The sequence below is a fragment of the Lissotriton helveticus genome, chromosome 2_1, assembly GCF_964261635.1.
Source record: "Lissotriton helveticus chromosome 2_1, aLisHel1.1, whole genome shotgun sequence".
Classification (NCBI taxonomy): domain Eukaryota; kingdom Metazoa; phylum Chordata; class Amphibia; order Caudata; family Salamandridae; genus Lissotriton; species Lissotriton helveticus.
In genome coordinates, this window is record NC_136059.1 from 1,501,525,744 (window position 1) to 1,501,544,268 (window position 18,525).

The window sequence follows — 18,525 nt, forward strand, 5'->3', positions numbered from 1 at the left end:
CCCAAAAAAAAGAAAAATAAAATTAATGAAGGAGTTAGCATGAGGGAAGAACACAAAGAGAGTAATGTTAAGAGAAAGAGAGCTAGAGGGAGAAACACAGAGGGATTGTTTATTACATAGTAAAAAACAGAGAAGGTGTAATAGGGTGAAAGTGAGAAAAGTAAAATGAATAAGGGAGCGAAAGAAGGGAAGAGAGAGGAAGAAGACTAAAGTAGAGATAGTGGGAGAATGTGAGTGGGTGTTGAAAGAAAAAGAAAGGACAGTAAAAAATGGGGAATGAAGGGTAGTGACGGAACCGGGATAAATGAACAACGGTGAGGGAGGGTGAGAAAAGAGCAGTTAGTGTAAGTAAAGAGGTGTGAAAGAGGGTGAAAATTGAATTAGGATAAGACATGGAGAGTGACAAAGCGAAAGGACAGAGAGAGTAAAGGAAACAGTGCCTGAATGGGTCTGAGTGAAACAGCAAAGAAAGTTAAGTAATGCAGTGTGTGTGACTTATAGGGAGTCAGTGGGTGTAGGTCGGGGTGTGGGTGTGTAATGTGTGTCTGTGGGTGTGGGTGTGTGGGGTGTTTCAGTGTGGGTGGAGGTGAGGGTGTGTGAGATATGTGTGAGGGGTGTGTGGGTGTGGGGGGTATGTGTGTGGGATGTATGTGTGTGTATGGAATGTGTGTGTGTGTGTGAGGAGTGTGTGTGTGGGGGGTGTGTGTATGAGATGTGTGTGTGGTGTGTGTGTTGGGTGTATTAAAGAGGTGTGTGTATGTGTTGGGAGGGGGATGAGGTGTGTGTGTAGGAGTGAAGTAAATAATTAAGAAAAAGAGAATGAGTGAAGATGCAAAGGAAGGGAACAGGGGTAAGTGAAGTAAAGAATGGGGACTGAAAGAAGTTGAATATGAGAGGGGAAATAGGGAAAGGGGAGTAAACATGGAGAATAAGAATAAGTGAGGGAAGCAGAGTAAAGAAACAGGAGTGAGGATGGTTGAGAAAATATTAGTGAGGTTAAAGCAAAGGGTGATGACAAACTACATTTTGTTAGTCACACTTACCATATAATAAATGTAACTTTAATTACATTTTTTTACTACACTTTGTATCTGTGAAAGAGAGAAGAAAAAATAAGTTATAATTAGTAAAATATGTATTTTAAATTAAAAGATACAAATGAAGAGGTTAAAAATCATAACAGTGTATTTAGAAATAAAGTAAGAGTGAAGGACACAGAAAGGGAAATAAAGTAAGGTAGAAGGACAAAAAGAGAGAAAAAGAAATAGAAGGAGAGCAAATTACTAAGAGTAAGGCATATAGATTCACTGACAGAGAGGAAGAGAAGAACAGAGAAATGAACTGAAGGTAAGAAAGATACTAAAACAATGTGAGTTAGCAAAACTAAATCAGGAAACAGTAGTAAGTAAAAAGATAATGACAGAGACGGAAAAGAGTCTAATTAAGGATGCATTTAGAAGAATGAGGAATAGAAGATAACTGAGAGTAAGTGAAGAACAGTCATAGAGTGAAGGGATGAAGGGAGAGAGGATAATATACAACGATTGAGGGAAATGGAGTGAGGAAGTTAGTAGACAGACACACTAAGAGAAAAACTGAGTGAGGTGGAGTACAATGAGTGAGCAAAGGAAATGAGTAAGGGAGCAAAAAAGGAAAGAGAGGAGAAGACGACTAAAACAGTGGTACCGAGAGAAAATAATTTGGAGAAGAAAGTAAAGAGAAGGACATTGAAAGAAAGAAAATGAGGGATAGTAATGGAACCAGAGTAAAAGAAATGGGATGAAGAACGATGACAGAGGAGCAGTGAAGTTGTTGTAAAAGAAATGATAGAAGGTAGATAAACACAAGTGAACATAACACAAGGAGAGTGAGGCACTGAGGACATAGAAGTAGTGAACGAAAAATAGAGAGAAGAGGTCAAAAGAAAGGACCAAACAAAGATAAGCGAGGGAGAGTGGGTGATTTATAGTGATAGAGTGCGACAATACTGCTGAGTGAGTAAAGAGGAATTACTAAAAGAGCAAAGGAGGAAAATACGGAAAAGGGAAGTAAAGCAGAGAGACTGAAAGCTGAAAAGTTATGCAAGGGAGAGAGGGGATGCAGACAGTTGAAATGAGAATGAGGGGTTGTGAAAGAAGTGGAGTAAAAGAACGGGGTTGAAAGAGAGTGAAAGAAAGACATTATAAGTGAGTAAAAAGAGCTGAAAGAGGGTGGAAAAAGGAAAGTGAGTATGAGACAATGGGAATATAATTTAAATCACAGAATACAAACTATAGATTAACTTGTTCAACATGTTACATAGTTTATTTTTGCTGTTCTCAGAATATATTGAATTTCACTTAAAAAAGTGAGTTCAAACTACTCATCATATTACAGCGGGGAAAAAAAACACAATCAAAAAGATTGTGTTTTAAAAAAAAACATCTAAACTTAAAAATAACAAATGTACACTAATCTTTGATTCACCTACTTGTCCTTTAGGCCAAATAGTATATCATGAAGGTCCTTTTCGTTGGAAAGTATTCTGCTGTTCTCTTAAAATTCCATTTCATCGACTTTCTAGAAGAAAACCTTGAAGAACATCTGAAATATTTTCATTATTTTCATATACTCCTTCTGTTCAGTCATAACTCTTTGCTCATTCCTTCACCATTCCTTAAGGCCAAATAGTGTCAGATATATCAGTATATTTTCAAATTATTTAAAACAAACTCTAAAATTACCGTTTTTCCGACGTTCTGAAAGAAAGGCTCAAACAACATTTTCACAATATTTAAATTTTCGTAATTCCATCTCTGACTCACTCATGTTCATCATTTCCTATAATACTGATATCACTTACTATGAGATCCACTTACAGTACCTATATGACAACTCAATTTTTTATATTATCTTGATCACTTTTACTCAGAATATAATTTTAAACAGCAAACTAACCTTTATTAACTGCTCCCGTCTTCATAGGCCAATTACCTTTACTTAAATTTTGATTCTAAAAACACTAGATATGATTTTTTTAAGTCAAAAGGCAAACGTTGTTTGAAAGTCAAATGAGTGTCATTACAAAGGGTCCAACCTTTACAACTTTTTAAATAGAATGTGTAATGCCCTGATGTTGTTGAAGGACCGTCATGATAAATAATAGCTACAGTTGCAGAGGTTCTTCCTGAAATTGATAACTGAGAAGCCACAAATTTTTTAATAGAAGTTGACAATTTACTTCCAACAGGTCTACATCGTTGGAACATTAAAATTAAATATTTACCATAAGTTTGTAAAAATATTGTGGACAGCATTGCAGACTTACATTGGGTACACACCATATTGTGATCAGCTGCTTTAACGAGATTATTAAAAGGCACTGATTTGCAGTCTGGTAAACTCAAATATATAAATCTTTCAGTGTCTATTCTAGTACTACTTGATAAAGTACACTTGTCACAGTCATGCTGCCATTGAAAAGAAAGGCTAAAAAGATTTTTTATATCTACTCCTTCAACTTCCAATACATCAAACATATACATTAAAAATTCCTGACAATCCTGCTGAATAATCTGTGAAAATGATTTTGACCAGAACATATGTCTAGAAGATTTCTAATTTCTGAAACACTTTCTATTTTTGCTCTATCACTGCTACATTTCTCAAACACAGAATTCAATAAACAGCAGAATGTTTGATTCCTAATTTCAACAATCTGTTCTTGTAAATTTTAAAGAAAAAAAACAACATTAACTACTACATTAGCATAGCAGTTGACACCAGAACTGTTTTCAAACTGAAATCCAACAACATCTTCAACAGAATCCTTTTTCTTTCTGCTTACAATTACAGTTTCATCTACTTTTTGTCTTTTTGCTAGTACCTCACTGCAATTATTCTCATTTCTTCTTTTTCGGCCTACCACACGTTTTTCAAACAGAGGATATTGAGGCAAATGTGGAGCATACTCTCTTCTTAACCTATTGTATTCTTTAACACAATCTAGATCAGCACAAATCTTTGTTTCATCACACTCAATCAAGTACAATCCTGATAAAGTTCTGACTCGTGATAATGCCACATATGCCATACCCTCTTTAAACACAGAACTTCCAATGTTCACCAAAGCACTATCTACACTTAAACCTTGAGATTTATGAATTGTCACTGCATATGCCAAACAAACAGGAAACTGTTTTCGGCGAACATATAAGTCTTTCACAAGCAAAAATCTAGCTGAACAACGACAAATTTGTTCTATTTCGTCAATGCCATCAAATTTAATTTTAAAAATTTCAATTCCATCTCTATTTTTGTAATTCACAAAACCAACAACATGACCCATTGCTCCATTTACCAGACCTCTTTCATCATTTAAATTCCTTCTCAAAATGATACGACAATTTAAACACACATTCAGAGTCTTTTCAAAACCAGCAGTTTTAGATATAGTCTTCTCTAATGAATCCAATTTTGATTTCAAATTTTCTGAAACAAAATTGTTGCTCCCATATGCTCTATTTTATCTATAGTTTCCAGTTTCACTATCTCTTCATTTTCTAACTTTAACATATTGTTGTTGAACATGGAACATTCTTTCAGAGTAGGCATCAAACATATGCCAGATTTCTTCTCGTTAATTTTCTTAAAAATATTCTCTGGAAGAATGTTTTCATTCGGGTACAAATTTGAAATTAATCGTCCATGTAAAGCTTCTTTCCCATGCTGACTTATTTTTCCGATTCTTACATCTTGTAGAATATTTTTATAATCTTCATCCTTTGCCTGCCGCATATTTTGGAGTAGTTCTGCATATTTGAAATTTAACCATATAATGACGTTTCCAATGCTTCCTAGGCACTTCCTGGTATCTTCATTTGTTACCATTTTAAACACTGGTTGTCCTTTCACTGGAGTCAACTGCAGTAGATCTCCAAAAACAATAATGTGTTTTCCTCCAAATAAGACAGCATAGTCTGTTCTAAGAATTTCTTGCATTCTCAAATGCACAAAAGCAAGCATTAGATTTGAGACCATGCTTACTTCATCAATGATAAGAAGTTTCATTTTCTTCAGGACTCTGGAAACTTCGGAACACGCATCTCCAGATAGCTTGTGGTATTGCAATTTGTTATCATGCTCCACTGGCAGCATCAGTAAACGATGTAAAGTAATCAGTTTAATATTATGTGCTGCCAGCCCAGTTGGAGCGGTAACAACACAAGACAGCAGTGATTCAGTCCTTTTCTGCAGATAAGTTGCAATTGCTTTAATCAGAAAACTTTTTCCAGTTCCCGCTTCTCCACTCACGTACAGTTGGACAGGCTTAAATGATGTACATGAGCACTCTTTCTTCTCATGACTGAATCCATGTTCAACCTGTTCTGTGACTTCGTCATATATCTGTTTCTGCTCAAGGTTTAATTGTTTCACCAAATCTTCTAAATTAATTACATCCTCTTGAGCTTGCTCCATAGCTCTTTCCACCTCATCCATGGCAGTGGCAGCTTCATTTTGGATAATTGGTCCTCCTAGTGGATCCTGACTCAATGAAGCAGAACTCTGACTGTCTTGAGAACTGTCTCTCGCAATCTCTGCAGCAATTGTTGCTTCTTGCTCTATTTCTTCATTCAACATTTGCAGATAATTTGGAAAAACAGGACATTCTATGGTATCCTTGGTTGCATTAAAAGAGTCTTCATAACAGAGAAAATCTCCAAGTAGTTCCTCTTCTGTACGCCATGGTTTAAAGAGTTGCAAAAGAGCCAAATAGTAAAATTCTCTTTTGTCTGGATTTTCACAACTCAATTTTCGATGATTAATCAAATGACCTTTTCTCTGTTTCACTAGACATCCTTCACATCCAATGACAGCATATATTCCATTATTGATATCTTCTCTGATGTTCCTCTTATAAATATATCTTTGCAGAACTTCATAGAGACAAGCGTTCTCAAGGTGAGGACTTCTATTTGGATAGTATGTATCCAACATGTTTGTCTTCAAAATATCTGTACTTTCTGGTTCTTTCTCCGCCAAATACTCTATCTCTTGTACAGATTTCAAAACTCGGTTTCGTGTTGCAGCAAGACCTAGACTTATCCAAATGATGGTTCTAGATTTGGCATAGAGACTTGCTGATGACAATCGATCAGAACATTCATATGCTCCAATTTCTCGATGCGATAACATCTTCAGACTGTAAATATATAATTTCTTGCTTAGACTCTTGTCATGTGAAATGTCCTCCCACATTTCCTTCAGTTCTGTCTTTTCTTTTTTTGTGATGTAAGACGTCACATATCGAGCCACAGCAATAGAGTTGTCAGCAACGAATTGAATATCCATGTTAGCATTCCACATGGACAAAATCACTGGGTTGTAGTCGTTGATGTACTTGAACTCTTCGTTTCTTTTTAAATTGTATGTATTTTTGAGTGATTTCCTCGTCACAGTATGTCGCAAAGAAGACATCAAATTATTTACTCTTCCTTTAGAAATCACTGGTCGTGAAAAGCCGAAACGACATTTTGTGTAGAACTTGTCCTTGTTTCTGAATTTTCGACGACAGTACTTTCCACAACGATGGGATTGAAAGCGTAAAACTTGTTGCCTTAAACTGTTTTCTTCGGTAGTTTTCGGAACAGCACATGTTGAATACTCTTCAATGAAGCTCATCACTGTCTCATCTGAATCTGTTCCAAATTTGGGTGCATCTTTAATCCACAACAACATATGTATATGAGGAGCACCTCTCGCTTGATACTCCTTTCTCCAAAAGAAATCCAAAACCTCTCCAAGGGGAGGATTTTTTTTGTTGGTAATAAAAGACATCAAAGCTTCAAATCTATGATTGAAATATCTGCATACATTCACTGGATCCAAAGAACAAAGTTCTCCAGCAGTTTTGAATTCTATATTTTGCATATTTGCATTTGCCTCTCGTAGAAATTGAAGTAAGTCATCCCATGCATACTCAGCACAGCTAAGAGTGAGGAACCACGTAGGAGTTCCTAAGTTTCTTAGCATACATTTCAATTCCCCATGACGACGGTACCAATACTCATTTGTACCACGCTGACATGCCATGAGATTGATTAAATGAGATTCCAAAATATTATCTTGCAGATTCACTTTCTCCATAAAGTCCCTCGCCGAAACATTTTGCAGATGTGCTCCACTTTTCAGTATATGGTTTACTGCATAAGAAAGCCCAGACAAGTCACTTTCATACAGTAGATGAAACAAATAGGGAATGCATTGACGAAACCTTGGATCTTCAGCATATAATCTTACAGTTTGATATTCAGATGCAGGAATTTGAAGTGGTCGACCGTCATATCGTCCACCTCGACCTGTTGGAAATAAATGTGGAAAACAACGAGCTTCCAAACTTTCTTCCCATACACTAATGGGACTTCCTTTTGCTGCTTTCATTTGAAACAAGTCAATTGCATTCCCCATCACTTCTTTGGAATGCAAAGGATGAACAGTATAATGTTCATATATTTCTTCACTTCTTGATGCATCAACTTTTTCAATTTGGCCAGCTGAACAATCACTGTCTTCATCTGCAGCTGTTTCCTCTGCTTTAACACATACATGTTTGTAGTACTAATTGTTTTTGACCAAATACAACGTTGCCTTTTTGACTTTCCTAACATCCACTAAATCTTGCCAGATTTTCTTACTCTTTGTCGGAACCCTATTAACTAGAATAACCAGAGGTTCCTCTTCCACTTTCTCTTCACCAATTGTATCAATATTTTTCTTGAAATCTAGAGGCAAATAAACAACTCTTCCCTTTAATCCTCTCTGTAAATCTGAAGGAGGCAATTTCCCTATCTTAGGTTCCATGCGAACAATAGCCTGAAAAGGATGGACACATTGAATCAAAATAGACTCATATGTATTTAAATCCATCAAATCAGGAGGAATGTCTACCAACTCCAGATTATTATGAACAGCTCTAGCAGGCATTCAGTTTCGATTTAATTTTTCATAACAATATTTACAAATACGCTGATCAGAACTCAAATCAAAACAATTCTCCACCCACAAATAAGTTGCAAAATCCTTCCACTCATAATTATTTATCATTTCACTTTTTACGTATAAATCAACTAATCTAGTTTGAGGCTTATAATGACTTTGTCGACAACACACACAAGTAAAATTCGGCCTTTTATTTGATTTCACCTTAAACCTGGTAATTTCCGGGTCAAACTTTTCTATACTTGAAATCTGTACATTGTCTTCCACATTACCTTGAATTTCTGTGTCAATTTCTACACTGTCCTCTTTTTCACCAAAATAAGAAATCTCAATTTCGTCACAATTCTTCTTCACATCTAATTCAGTTCCATGCAAAAGAGCACTGTTTAGTTGTTTAAGCTTAAGTGCTGGACTTTTTGCATAATACAACATTCTCACTAATTTCCTCATTTTGGTATGATGCACTGCTAACATCCTAAAATGATGAAAAACACTCTGACAGACTTTTCTAGAAAGACAAGCCAGTGAATGCCCTTGCAAACCTGTGTTTTCTCTCACTCTGCAAGGATCTAAGTCTTTCAACAACTTCATTTTTTGTTTTAAACTTTTCTTACTATATGTACGTAAGAAATTACAAAACAAATCAATTGATTCCTGTCGCACAGTACAAATACTACTACACTTCCAAGTGTACACTGGACCCTTAGTACGTCTCACTAAAACTTCATCAGTTAACACCTCTTCTGGTTCTCTAGGCACAAGTTTCTCTTTTTCAATCGGACAACCGTCTTTCACCTCATATGCTCGACCACTGGTGTCAACTGCATGCACTAAATCATTCTCCTGGAAGGAACTCTCCTCATTAAAAAATGGCTCACAACTTGAACTGTGCATCCATTCTCCTGAAAAAACTTTACAAAAATTAGTCTGATTAATTACTCTTTTCCATCTACTGTTTGATTTGAAAACATCAATTGTCTTGTTAAGTGTCCTAATTCTATTGATTATTAAAATAAATAATTTTTTCTTAACTTCAAAAGCCTAATCAACAATTTTCTCTACACTTTTCTTTTTCTTATAAAAAGCAGCTCTCTGTTTACCTTTCCTAATGTTTTTTAACAAATTTAAAACCACCCTATTGCGAAACATTCGTTTACGAATGTCTCTAAACTGATTCTGCCTTCTATTCCTATACATATTATTCTCTCCTGCTCCAGTCGTAAGATTTTTTGAGGGCTTCTCCTTCCTTTTCAAATTTACTCTCTCCTTCTTTTTTTCTACATGCTGTCCAAGATTTTTTTTGATCTACATATGTTCCGTAAGAAAGACTTAGTTGTCTTACCAGAAGCTTTTTTCCTGTTTTTTGAAGTATTTGTTGTGGAGGAGTGCTGTAATTCCGTTGCTGTTTTTGATTTTTTCCGCTTATCATCTTTCCCTCTTCTTTGCCTTGAGGGCATCTTTCCTTACTCTTGAAATCTTGATTTCAATCTGTGTTAAAGAAAAAAATAGCACATTATAGACCACTATTACCAAACAACAAAGCAATGACAAAAAGCAAACGGTCTATTCAGGGTACCAGATCAGGTGGGGATTCTCCAGGGGTGCAGAAGAGGTGAGACCTGTATTGAAGAGTGTAGTGGAAGAGAGGTCTGTCCACAGGTACAAAGAAAGTGAGACCTGTGTCTAAGAGTGCAGTAGGGGATATGCTTCATGAAGTCTAGTCCACTGCCCTCTTACATACAGGCTTCACCACCTATGCTTCCCAGGAAAGGCCTCTCTCCCACTACAGTCTTGAACATAGGCCTCATCTCCTCTGTACCTCTGGACATGCCTCACCTCATCTGCACAATCTACTTCCTAATCTGAGGTAACACAGGTGACATTATTGTGAAAGGATGAAATATATTTATTTAATCATGCAGACACTATTTATTCCTTCTCAAAAATCTAAAAGTCATTGATTTGCCCCAAAATTGTTTTTGAAATAACATTTTAGACACACAGTGCAGGTCCTATGTACAAACATTCAGTGTTCATGACTACAGTGGAGAGGACTGACCTCCTCTCACCCTTGGACAAGCCTTACCTCATCTCTGTCCTCAGGACAGGCCTCAATGTATTGAGTATAATTGATGGTAACTAGGTGCAGATGAGGTGACGCATGTCCAAGGGTGTAAATAAGCTGAGACCTATCTAAGCCGGCAGATTAGTTGAAGTCTATTCAGGGTTGCAGATGAGGTGAGGATTGTCTAGGGGTGCAGAAGAGGTATGGCCTGTATTGAAGAGTGTAGTGGAAGAGAGGTCTGTCCACGGGTGCAAAGAAGATGAGACCTGTGTCTAAGAGTGCAGTGGGGGATAGGCTTCATGAAGCCTAGTCCACTGCACTCTTAGACACAGGCCTCACCACCTATGCTCTCCAGGAAAGGCCTCTCTCCCACTACACTCTTGAACACAGGCCTCACCTCCTCTGTCCCTCTGGACATGCCTCACCTAATCTGCACAATCTACTTCCTAATCTGAGGTACCACAGGTGACATTATTGTGAAAGGATGAAATGTATGTATTTAATCATGCAGACACTATTTATTCCTTCTCAAAAATCTAAAAGTCATTGATTTTCACCCAAAAATTTTTTAAATAACATTTTAGATACACAGTGCAGGTCCTATGTACAAGCATTCAGTGTACATGAGTACAGTGGAGAGGACTGACCTCCTCTCACCCTTGGACAAGCCTTACCTCATCTGTGTCCTCTGGACAGGGCTCAATGTATTGAGTATAATTGATGGTAACTAGGTGCAGATGAGGTGACGCATGTCCAAGGGTGTAAATAAGCTGAGGCCTGTCTAAGGATGCAGATTAGTTGAAGTCTATTCAGGGTTGTAGATGAGGTGATGATTGTCTAGGGGTGCAGAAGAGATGAGGCCTGTATTGAAGAGTCTAGTGGAAGAGAGGTCTGTCCAGGGGTATAAAGAAGGTGAGGCATGTGTCTAAGACTGCAGTGGGGGATAGTATTCATGAAGCCTAGTCCACTGCACTCTTAGACACAGGCCTCACCACCTACGCTCCCCAGGAAAGGCCTCTCTCCCACTACAGTCTTGAACACAGGCCTCACCTCCTCTGTCACTCTGGACATGCCTCACCTCAACTGCACAATCTACTTCCTAATCTAAGGTAACACAGGTGACATTATTGTGAAAGGTTGAAATATATTTCTTTAATCATGCAGACACTATTTATTCCTTCTCAAAAATGTAAAAGCCATTAATTTTCCCCAAAATCGTTTTTCACATCACATTTAAGAAACACAGCACAGGTAGTATGTACAAGCATTCAATTTCACTACTGAAATTCAACCATTCTCAAAAAACATGACACAAACCAACAGCAAAGAAACTCAATGTGCTTCCTACTCTGAGTTAACACAAGTAACATCATTGCGAAAGGGTCACATTTATTTCTTTAAGCATGCAGACACTATTTATTCCTTCTCAAAAATGTAAAAGCCATTCATTTTCCCCAAAATCGTTTTTTGACATCACATCTAAGAAACACAGCACAGGTCCTATGTACAAGCATTCCATGTCACTACTGAAACTTCATAATTTTACAAAATACAATTCCTCTATGCAGTACAAACTTTTTACCAACCATTATGAAAAAGCATGACACAAACAACATTTAAAAACCACAATATGCTTCCAAACATTCTCCATACAGTATACAACTCTCTATCTATATTAAATAAATCATTACTTACCTTTACAAATGCTTTAGGAGATTGAAAACAGTGTCAGACACACACACCAATATTTCTTAGCAGAGCAAAAGGTATGTTCTCCAGGCACTGCAACCATTAATGTCACAGACAACCTCTAATTCTACACACATATCCCTTTTTGTTAACCAATTAAAACTCTTCCCTCTCTATTTTCAAACCAACACCCTTCCCCACCCCTCAGCCCTTTCTACCTGTTACCATAGCAACTCCCTCCTCACTGAGCTCTCAGGGTTAAAAGTTTATTCTACAATGTTGCAAATGAAATCAGCAAGGATGTTTGACATCTCAATACCCCAGCTTATGAGGGGCAATGTTTCTTTAAATGACTTTTTCTGATCCATTCAAATTACTTCTTTCACAGAACAGAACCATGCACCCTAACTTTCAGTTTTCAACTTTCTGAATCCACCAATCATTGCTTATGATTCAAGAGCACTGAAACTCCTCAGTTTTTTTTGCAAACTCTTACTGTTCCAACTGCCATTTTATTCCTACACTTCATCTGACTGCACCATAACCTCCTCTCACCATGTATTCTGTCTGGATTATTGGACATAGCTATATCCACTGGGCTCAAAGGTATGCAGCTACCAGAAATTTTCACAACCTTGACTTACCAAATGTAGACATAAAATGGATTGGCCAAAGAGGATTGAGATGTCATCAATTGATACCATTGGTGAAAACCTTTTTGCATCTGCCACACCCTCACCTCATAATTCTGCACTGTGGTGGAAATGACTTAGGCACTTTGATTGGGGTAGGTCTGGAAATGCTTTTAAAGGACACCTTTGAGCAATTGCTGGCACTTTTTCCTCAAACTGCCTTGGTATATTCCAATATATGCCAAAGACAGAAATGGAAGTGGTCCAACCAATTTTGTCCACAATTTGAGAAAGCACGGAAACATGTCAATAAATCTGTTTCTGCTTACATGAGAGACTATGGAATGGGTTCAATATACAACAATAACTTGCGTTACAACATGCAAGATATCTACAGAGGAGATGGTGTACACTTCTCAGATGAGGGGAATAGAATATTCCTTCTGAATTTAAGACTCTGCATTGGTACCTACTTGTAGGTACCTAAATCAGCCACACAACCCAAAAGCTCTTTTCAGGGCTACCCTACCTCTGATCACTCCAAATGATTATCTTTTTCTAACTTTTTTCACTATTTTTCACCAAAGTACGCTCCCCGGTACGCTTCCCAGTGCGCGTACCAGGCGCTCACCCCGCGAAAAAAAACAATTTGGGCCTATATGGGCCTCCTAAGACCCCCTCAGAAAACCTAGGGGTCAGGGGGTGCCTACCGTGCCCCCTTATACCCATTACCAACGTTGTTTGTCCTCCATTTTCTGTCTCAAATCTACCGAAACACAAAATGGAGGACTCCCGTTGCGCTGCCGGTACGCGTACCGGGGCGCGCACCGGTAAGCGCTCCCAAAAAAATTTAAAAGTTAATTTACATAAAAACCTCTGTAGAGAAGTTCACCAAATATAGAATAGGCAATACTACATACCAGTCCCTACCATTTTCCCAAATTTGGTGGAATTCCATTGAGCCATTTGGCCTCTAGCCCTGTCTAAATATCCTGAGGTAAATTACATGACAAAAACACATCTGAAGTGTTAGAATTTACAACCAATTAAAATGTTACTTTCATTTTCTACTATTATTTCCTGACATTTGATTGGTTATGTACATGAATATATATAAAAAAAGAGAGGGAAACACAGCCATTTTGACTACTACTTCCTGAAGTACATTTGAAAAGGATTTTCACTGAGAACTTCAATTGCTTTCTCAAAGGTAAGTTTTTATTTTGGAAAGTGAAGTATGTTGTGCACTTTAAGTTAATTTGGAAAACATTTTCTGATAGTTATATACTATCCCTCTGTAATAGTTAAAGATTGAGATAGGCTTCTCTGTTATAGTTATGGATGGAGTTAGGCTTCTCTGGTATAATTATGAATTTACTTAGGCTTTATCACATACACTTTTTTATATTTCTACTTCCAGCCTGATACCATACACTGCCCAAAGATAACTTCACTGTTAAAAAATCAAAACTACCTGTCTGAACTTAAACCCAACAGTGCCCTATCTCTACTGATATATTTATTTTTTATGCACTTTACAGAAAGAAAATGGAAGGAGAACAGAATATTTCTTTCGAAATTGTTCTGGAGAACAACCCTCAAGAAATTATTGATGAGAATGATGACTTTGATTTTATGGATGAGTCACTGGACCATGAATTAGTTCAGTGTGTGGAAGCAATAGAATCACAGAATGATTGAGGACATTCCAGACAATATATTGTTAGAAGTTTTATTAAATTTTGAAAAAGAATCAGAAAAATAAATTTATATTTAATAATCAAAAATTGTTCGAGACATTATTCATTTTTATATGTAATTCATAAACTAGTACCAAATTGATTATAATATAAAGTCACACTTAAAGGTATACTGTGCAACTTTTTTGTGTTACAGAGTAATTTTGCTCATAGTTACTTCCTTTCTCCCACTTTATTATCTCCAATGTGTATTTGACATCTCTTTTTCATCTCCTGCCTCCATGTTGTTTCTGCTTTCCTGACAGACTATGATATGGATTCCATATACCACAATAACTTCTGTAACAACATGCAAATTATCTACAGAGGAGACGGTCTACATTGAATTTAAGACTCTGCATTGGTACATACATGTTGGTACTTAAAACACCCAAACAACACAACAACTCTATGCAGAGCTACCCTACCTCTAAGCACTTTAAATTATTATTTTACTGTTTCACTGGATTATCCCAGTGGTACGCTTCCCCCGCGAAAATCGGAAAAAAAACCAAAACATTTGTTTGCCCCGCGGAGCCTTTTATGGCCCCCACATCAAACCTAGGGGGTCAGGGGGGGTGTATCCTGCCCCCTGTTGGTCATTTCCCCCTTTGTTTTTTGCCACCTCTTGTGTCTCGATCCTACCGAGACACAAGATGGCGGCCGCTCCGGACTGTTTGGAATGTTTACAGACACCCGAGAGCCAATCAGCTTTCCGCGCGCGAACTCGCGTAGCTCGCCCGGTGCGCGTACCGGGGCGCGGCTATAGATATATATATTTTTTTAAACCCAAATTACTCAAAATCCTCTGGAGCACATATCTTGAGACATAGCAAAGGCACATCGGGCTACCTGTCCCTACAATTTTGCCAAGTTTGGTGAAAATCCATTCAGCCGTTCGAGCTAAAAGTGAGTCCAACCGCCCTATGGAAATTAACAATGGGAAAACACGTTTTGGGACCCCCCTTTTATCTCGGCCCCCGATTGACGAATCCCCCCCAAAATTTCAGGGAAGGAGCAGAGAGCCGCGAGGCAAATTTGAGGAAAATTTCAGGCAGATTCCTCAAAGTTATTCCCAATAGAATGTTGCAATTTCCCTATGGAAAATAATCCTAACTATAACTACCTACTGGCGACCGCCAGTAGGTAATATATATATATATATATATATATATATATATATATATATATATATATATATATATATATATATATATATATATATATATATATGTTTCAAAGTCCGCTCAGAAAACGCTGACAGCGGCCCCTCGGGAAGTGGCACCAATGCCGGCCGAGCACGCCGGTAATGTAAATTATCAAAAGTTCCAAAGTAACGGTGCTCTCAGTCCGCAAAGTAACACAACACCGCTGAAGTCTCCAAGGGTGTTTATTTAAACTAACAACATGTTTCGGCTGCGGACAGCCTTGATCACATTAGTTTGAAAGTGAACAGTTTCCGGTAAATAATGCCAGGATTCATGGCCATAGAAACAGGACTTGGTAACACTCAACGTTAATGTAAAGTTTCATATTCGTAACATACATATTGGCATTGGTGACATAATGTACTCTGTAGAAAATTATTTTGCATGTTGGGCCCTATGTATTTACAACTTGCACGTACTTAGATTGCGCTGGTATACATTGTTGTAGCGTGTCACACTTCCTTTCCAGGCAATGCGCATTGGTGCTGGGTTGCGATTCAATCCCTATGATGTATTTTTCTCACGCATGGTTGTTGTAGCAACGTGTAGTTCCATGCTGCTGTTCAACTACAATCATGGCGGTGGACGCCTCTGTTACTTTTTGATCACATTGAGGTGTATGCTTTCAAAGGGGCATTAATTAATTTTCTTCTGTGCAGTCAACAGAAGAGTGTATTAAGACGGGCACATACGAATTTCTGTATTTGCAACAAAGTGTGTACGATGTGAAAGAATTATTTCATATATCGCTCTAAATGTGTGTTGGACAATACTTGACAGAGTACATTATGTCACCAATGCCAATATGTATGTTACGAATATGAAACTTTACATTAACGTTGTGTGTTACCAAGTCCTGTTTCTATGGCCATGAATCCTGGCATTATTTACCGGAAACTGTTCACTTTCAAACTAACGTGATCAAGGCTGTCCGCAGCCGAAACATGTTGTTAGTTTAAATAAACACCCTTGGAGACTTCAGCGGTGTTGTGTTACTTTGCGGACTGAGAGCACCGTTACTTTGGAACTTTTGATAATATATATATATATATATATTTTTTTTTTCAACACGAACAGGCAGCCTCAAAGGAGTTTCATCCATATATATATATATATATATATATATATATATATATATATAGAGAGAGATTACCTACTGGTGATAGCCAGTAGGTATATATAGTTAGGACCTAGCTACCATAGGAAATCCGCAACCTTCTATTGGGAATAACTTTGGTGCCGGTTGAGGAATTTGCGTGTAATTTTCCAATATTTAGGCCAGCTCCGCTCCGCTTCTTCCCTGGAAGTTTTGGGGGGATTCGTCATGCGGGGGCCGAGATAAAAGGGGGGTCCCAAAACGTGTTTTCCCCATGTTCATTTCCATAGGACGAATAGACAAGGCTACAGCCCGAACCGCTGAATGGAATTACACCAAACTTTGCAAAATTGTAGGGACTGGTACGCAGAAGTGCCTTTTCTATATTTGGTGAAAATTGCTCCAGTGGATTTTATGAAAATTACCTTCAAAAACACATATATATCTATATAAGCTTAATGTAAGCTTACTGTAAGCTTACTGTACTCTGTACCTTCCAGAGTACGAGCTGCATTCTGATTGGCTGCCAATGTCTGTCAACACTCCAAAACAGAAATTGTTGGCAGCCATCTTGTACCTCGGTAGACTGAGGCACAGGAAAGCAGAAAAACAAACGTGTAGAACTCAAAAGGGGGCAGGGTAGAAGCACCCTGACCCCCTAGGCCTGCTCAGGGGGTCCCACAAGAAAAATCGTGGGGTACAAGTGAGATCTGATTGGCTGTCAGCACTTCATCCAAGAAGTGTTGCCAGCCATCTTGGGACCAATATACATGATAGCACCTCATGAAAAAGCATTGTAGTTAATAGAGGGTTTTAGGACTTTAGTTCCATTATAAATCCTTTGTTGATGGTACCATACTCATTTTAGGAATTGTGGTGTGTTCTAAGGTGATTTTACCATGTGAAAAAGACTTCTGCTGGGATATCATGAATCATGTTTGAAAGAAAACTATTCTCTCATGCTTTTCCCACAGTGGTTTGGAAGGGGATCTATAAGCTAAACATAAAGCATATTTTCTGTAAATTTGCCAACAAGTGAACCATAAGGCACAAAAAGCGTATGGCTGGTTTAACACGGAGTGTTCCAAAGCCCATAAAGACCTAATGGAGGCACTAAAAAGGGTACCTCAAGATACCCAGGAAGTGGCTATGTTAAGGAAAAAATAAGAAACTACGGTAGAGACCCGTAAGAATGAAATAAAGACTAATGCATGGGAGTCCCTTTTTGAAAGATCAACCTTGAGGGATAGTGCTAAATTTTGGTCGATTGTTAATACGCCTCTTTTTAATGGTAAAGAAAATGACATTTTAGAACTTAATATCACAGAACGGCAATGGTTGGACCACTTCGAGAAAATCTATGGTAGTAATATCGCTCTAGAGCCTTATACACCCAAAATACCTGAGCCCTCAGAGCCCCCTCTGAGTTTTTCAGTTAAGGAAGTGCAGAAGGCTATAGATGACAAGGCGGGACATAAGGCGCCGGGCCCAGATGGGGTGCCGGCAGATATGTATAAAGCCAATCCCTATATTTGGTCCCTCGTCCTTACAAATGTCTTTAATGTAGCCTGCACAGATAACACTAGATTGCCTACATCTTGGTCCCGGTCCATTATAATCCCTGTCTTTAAGAAGGGCCAAAGGGGGGATCCAAGGTGTTATAGGCCAATATCCTTAATTGATTCATCCTTTAAAATATTAGGGAAAGTTATTCTGGCAAAAATTTCCACATGGGCTAATAACAACGATATCTTGTGTAATGCGCAGTATGTGTTCAGAACTGGGAGAGGCACAGAAGATCAGTGTCTAAATTTGCATCGTATAATCAATAAATATACTGTTGCGTCTAAGGGGTCAGTTCACCTGGCCTTCATGGACTTGTCCACAGGTTTTGACTTAGTTAATAGGTCAAAGCTGTGGACAATGCTCTTGGATCTGGGTTTGGATCGGGCCCTTGTGAACTTCCTGGCAGAACTCCACAGAGACCTGAAAGCGTGAATACGCATGAAACAAGAGGGGAAGTGTACTGCTGGCTTTAAGTCGGGTAGAGGTGTGCGCCAGGGGTGCATTTTGGCTCCAATGGTATTTTCTATTTATATCAACTCACTAGGAAATACCT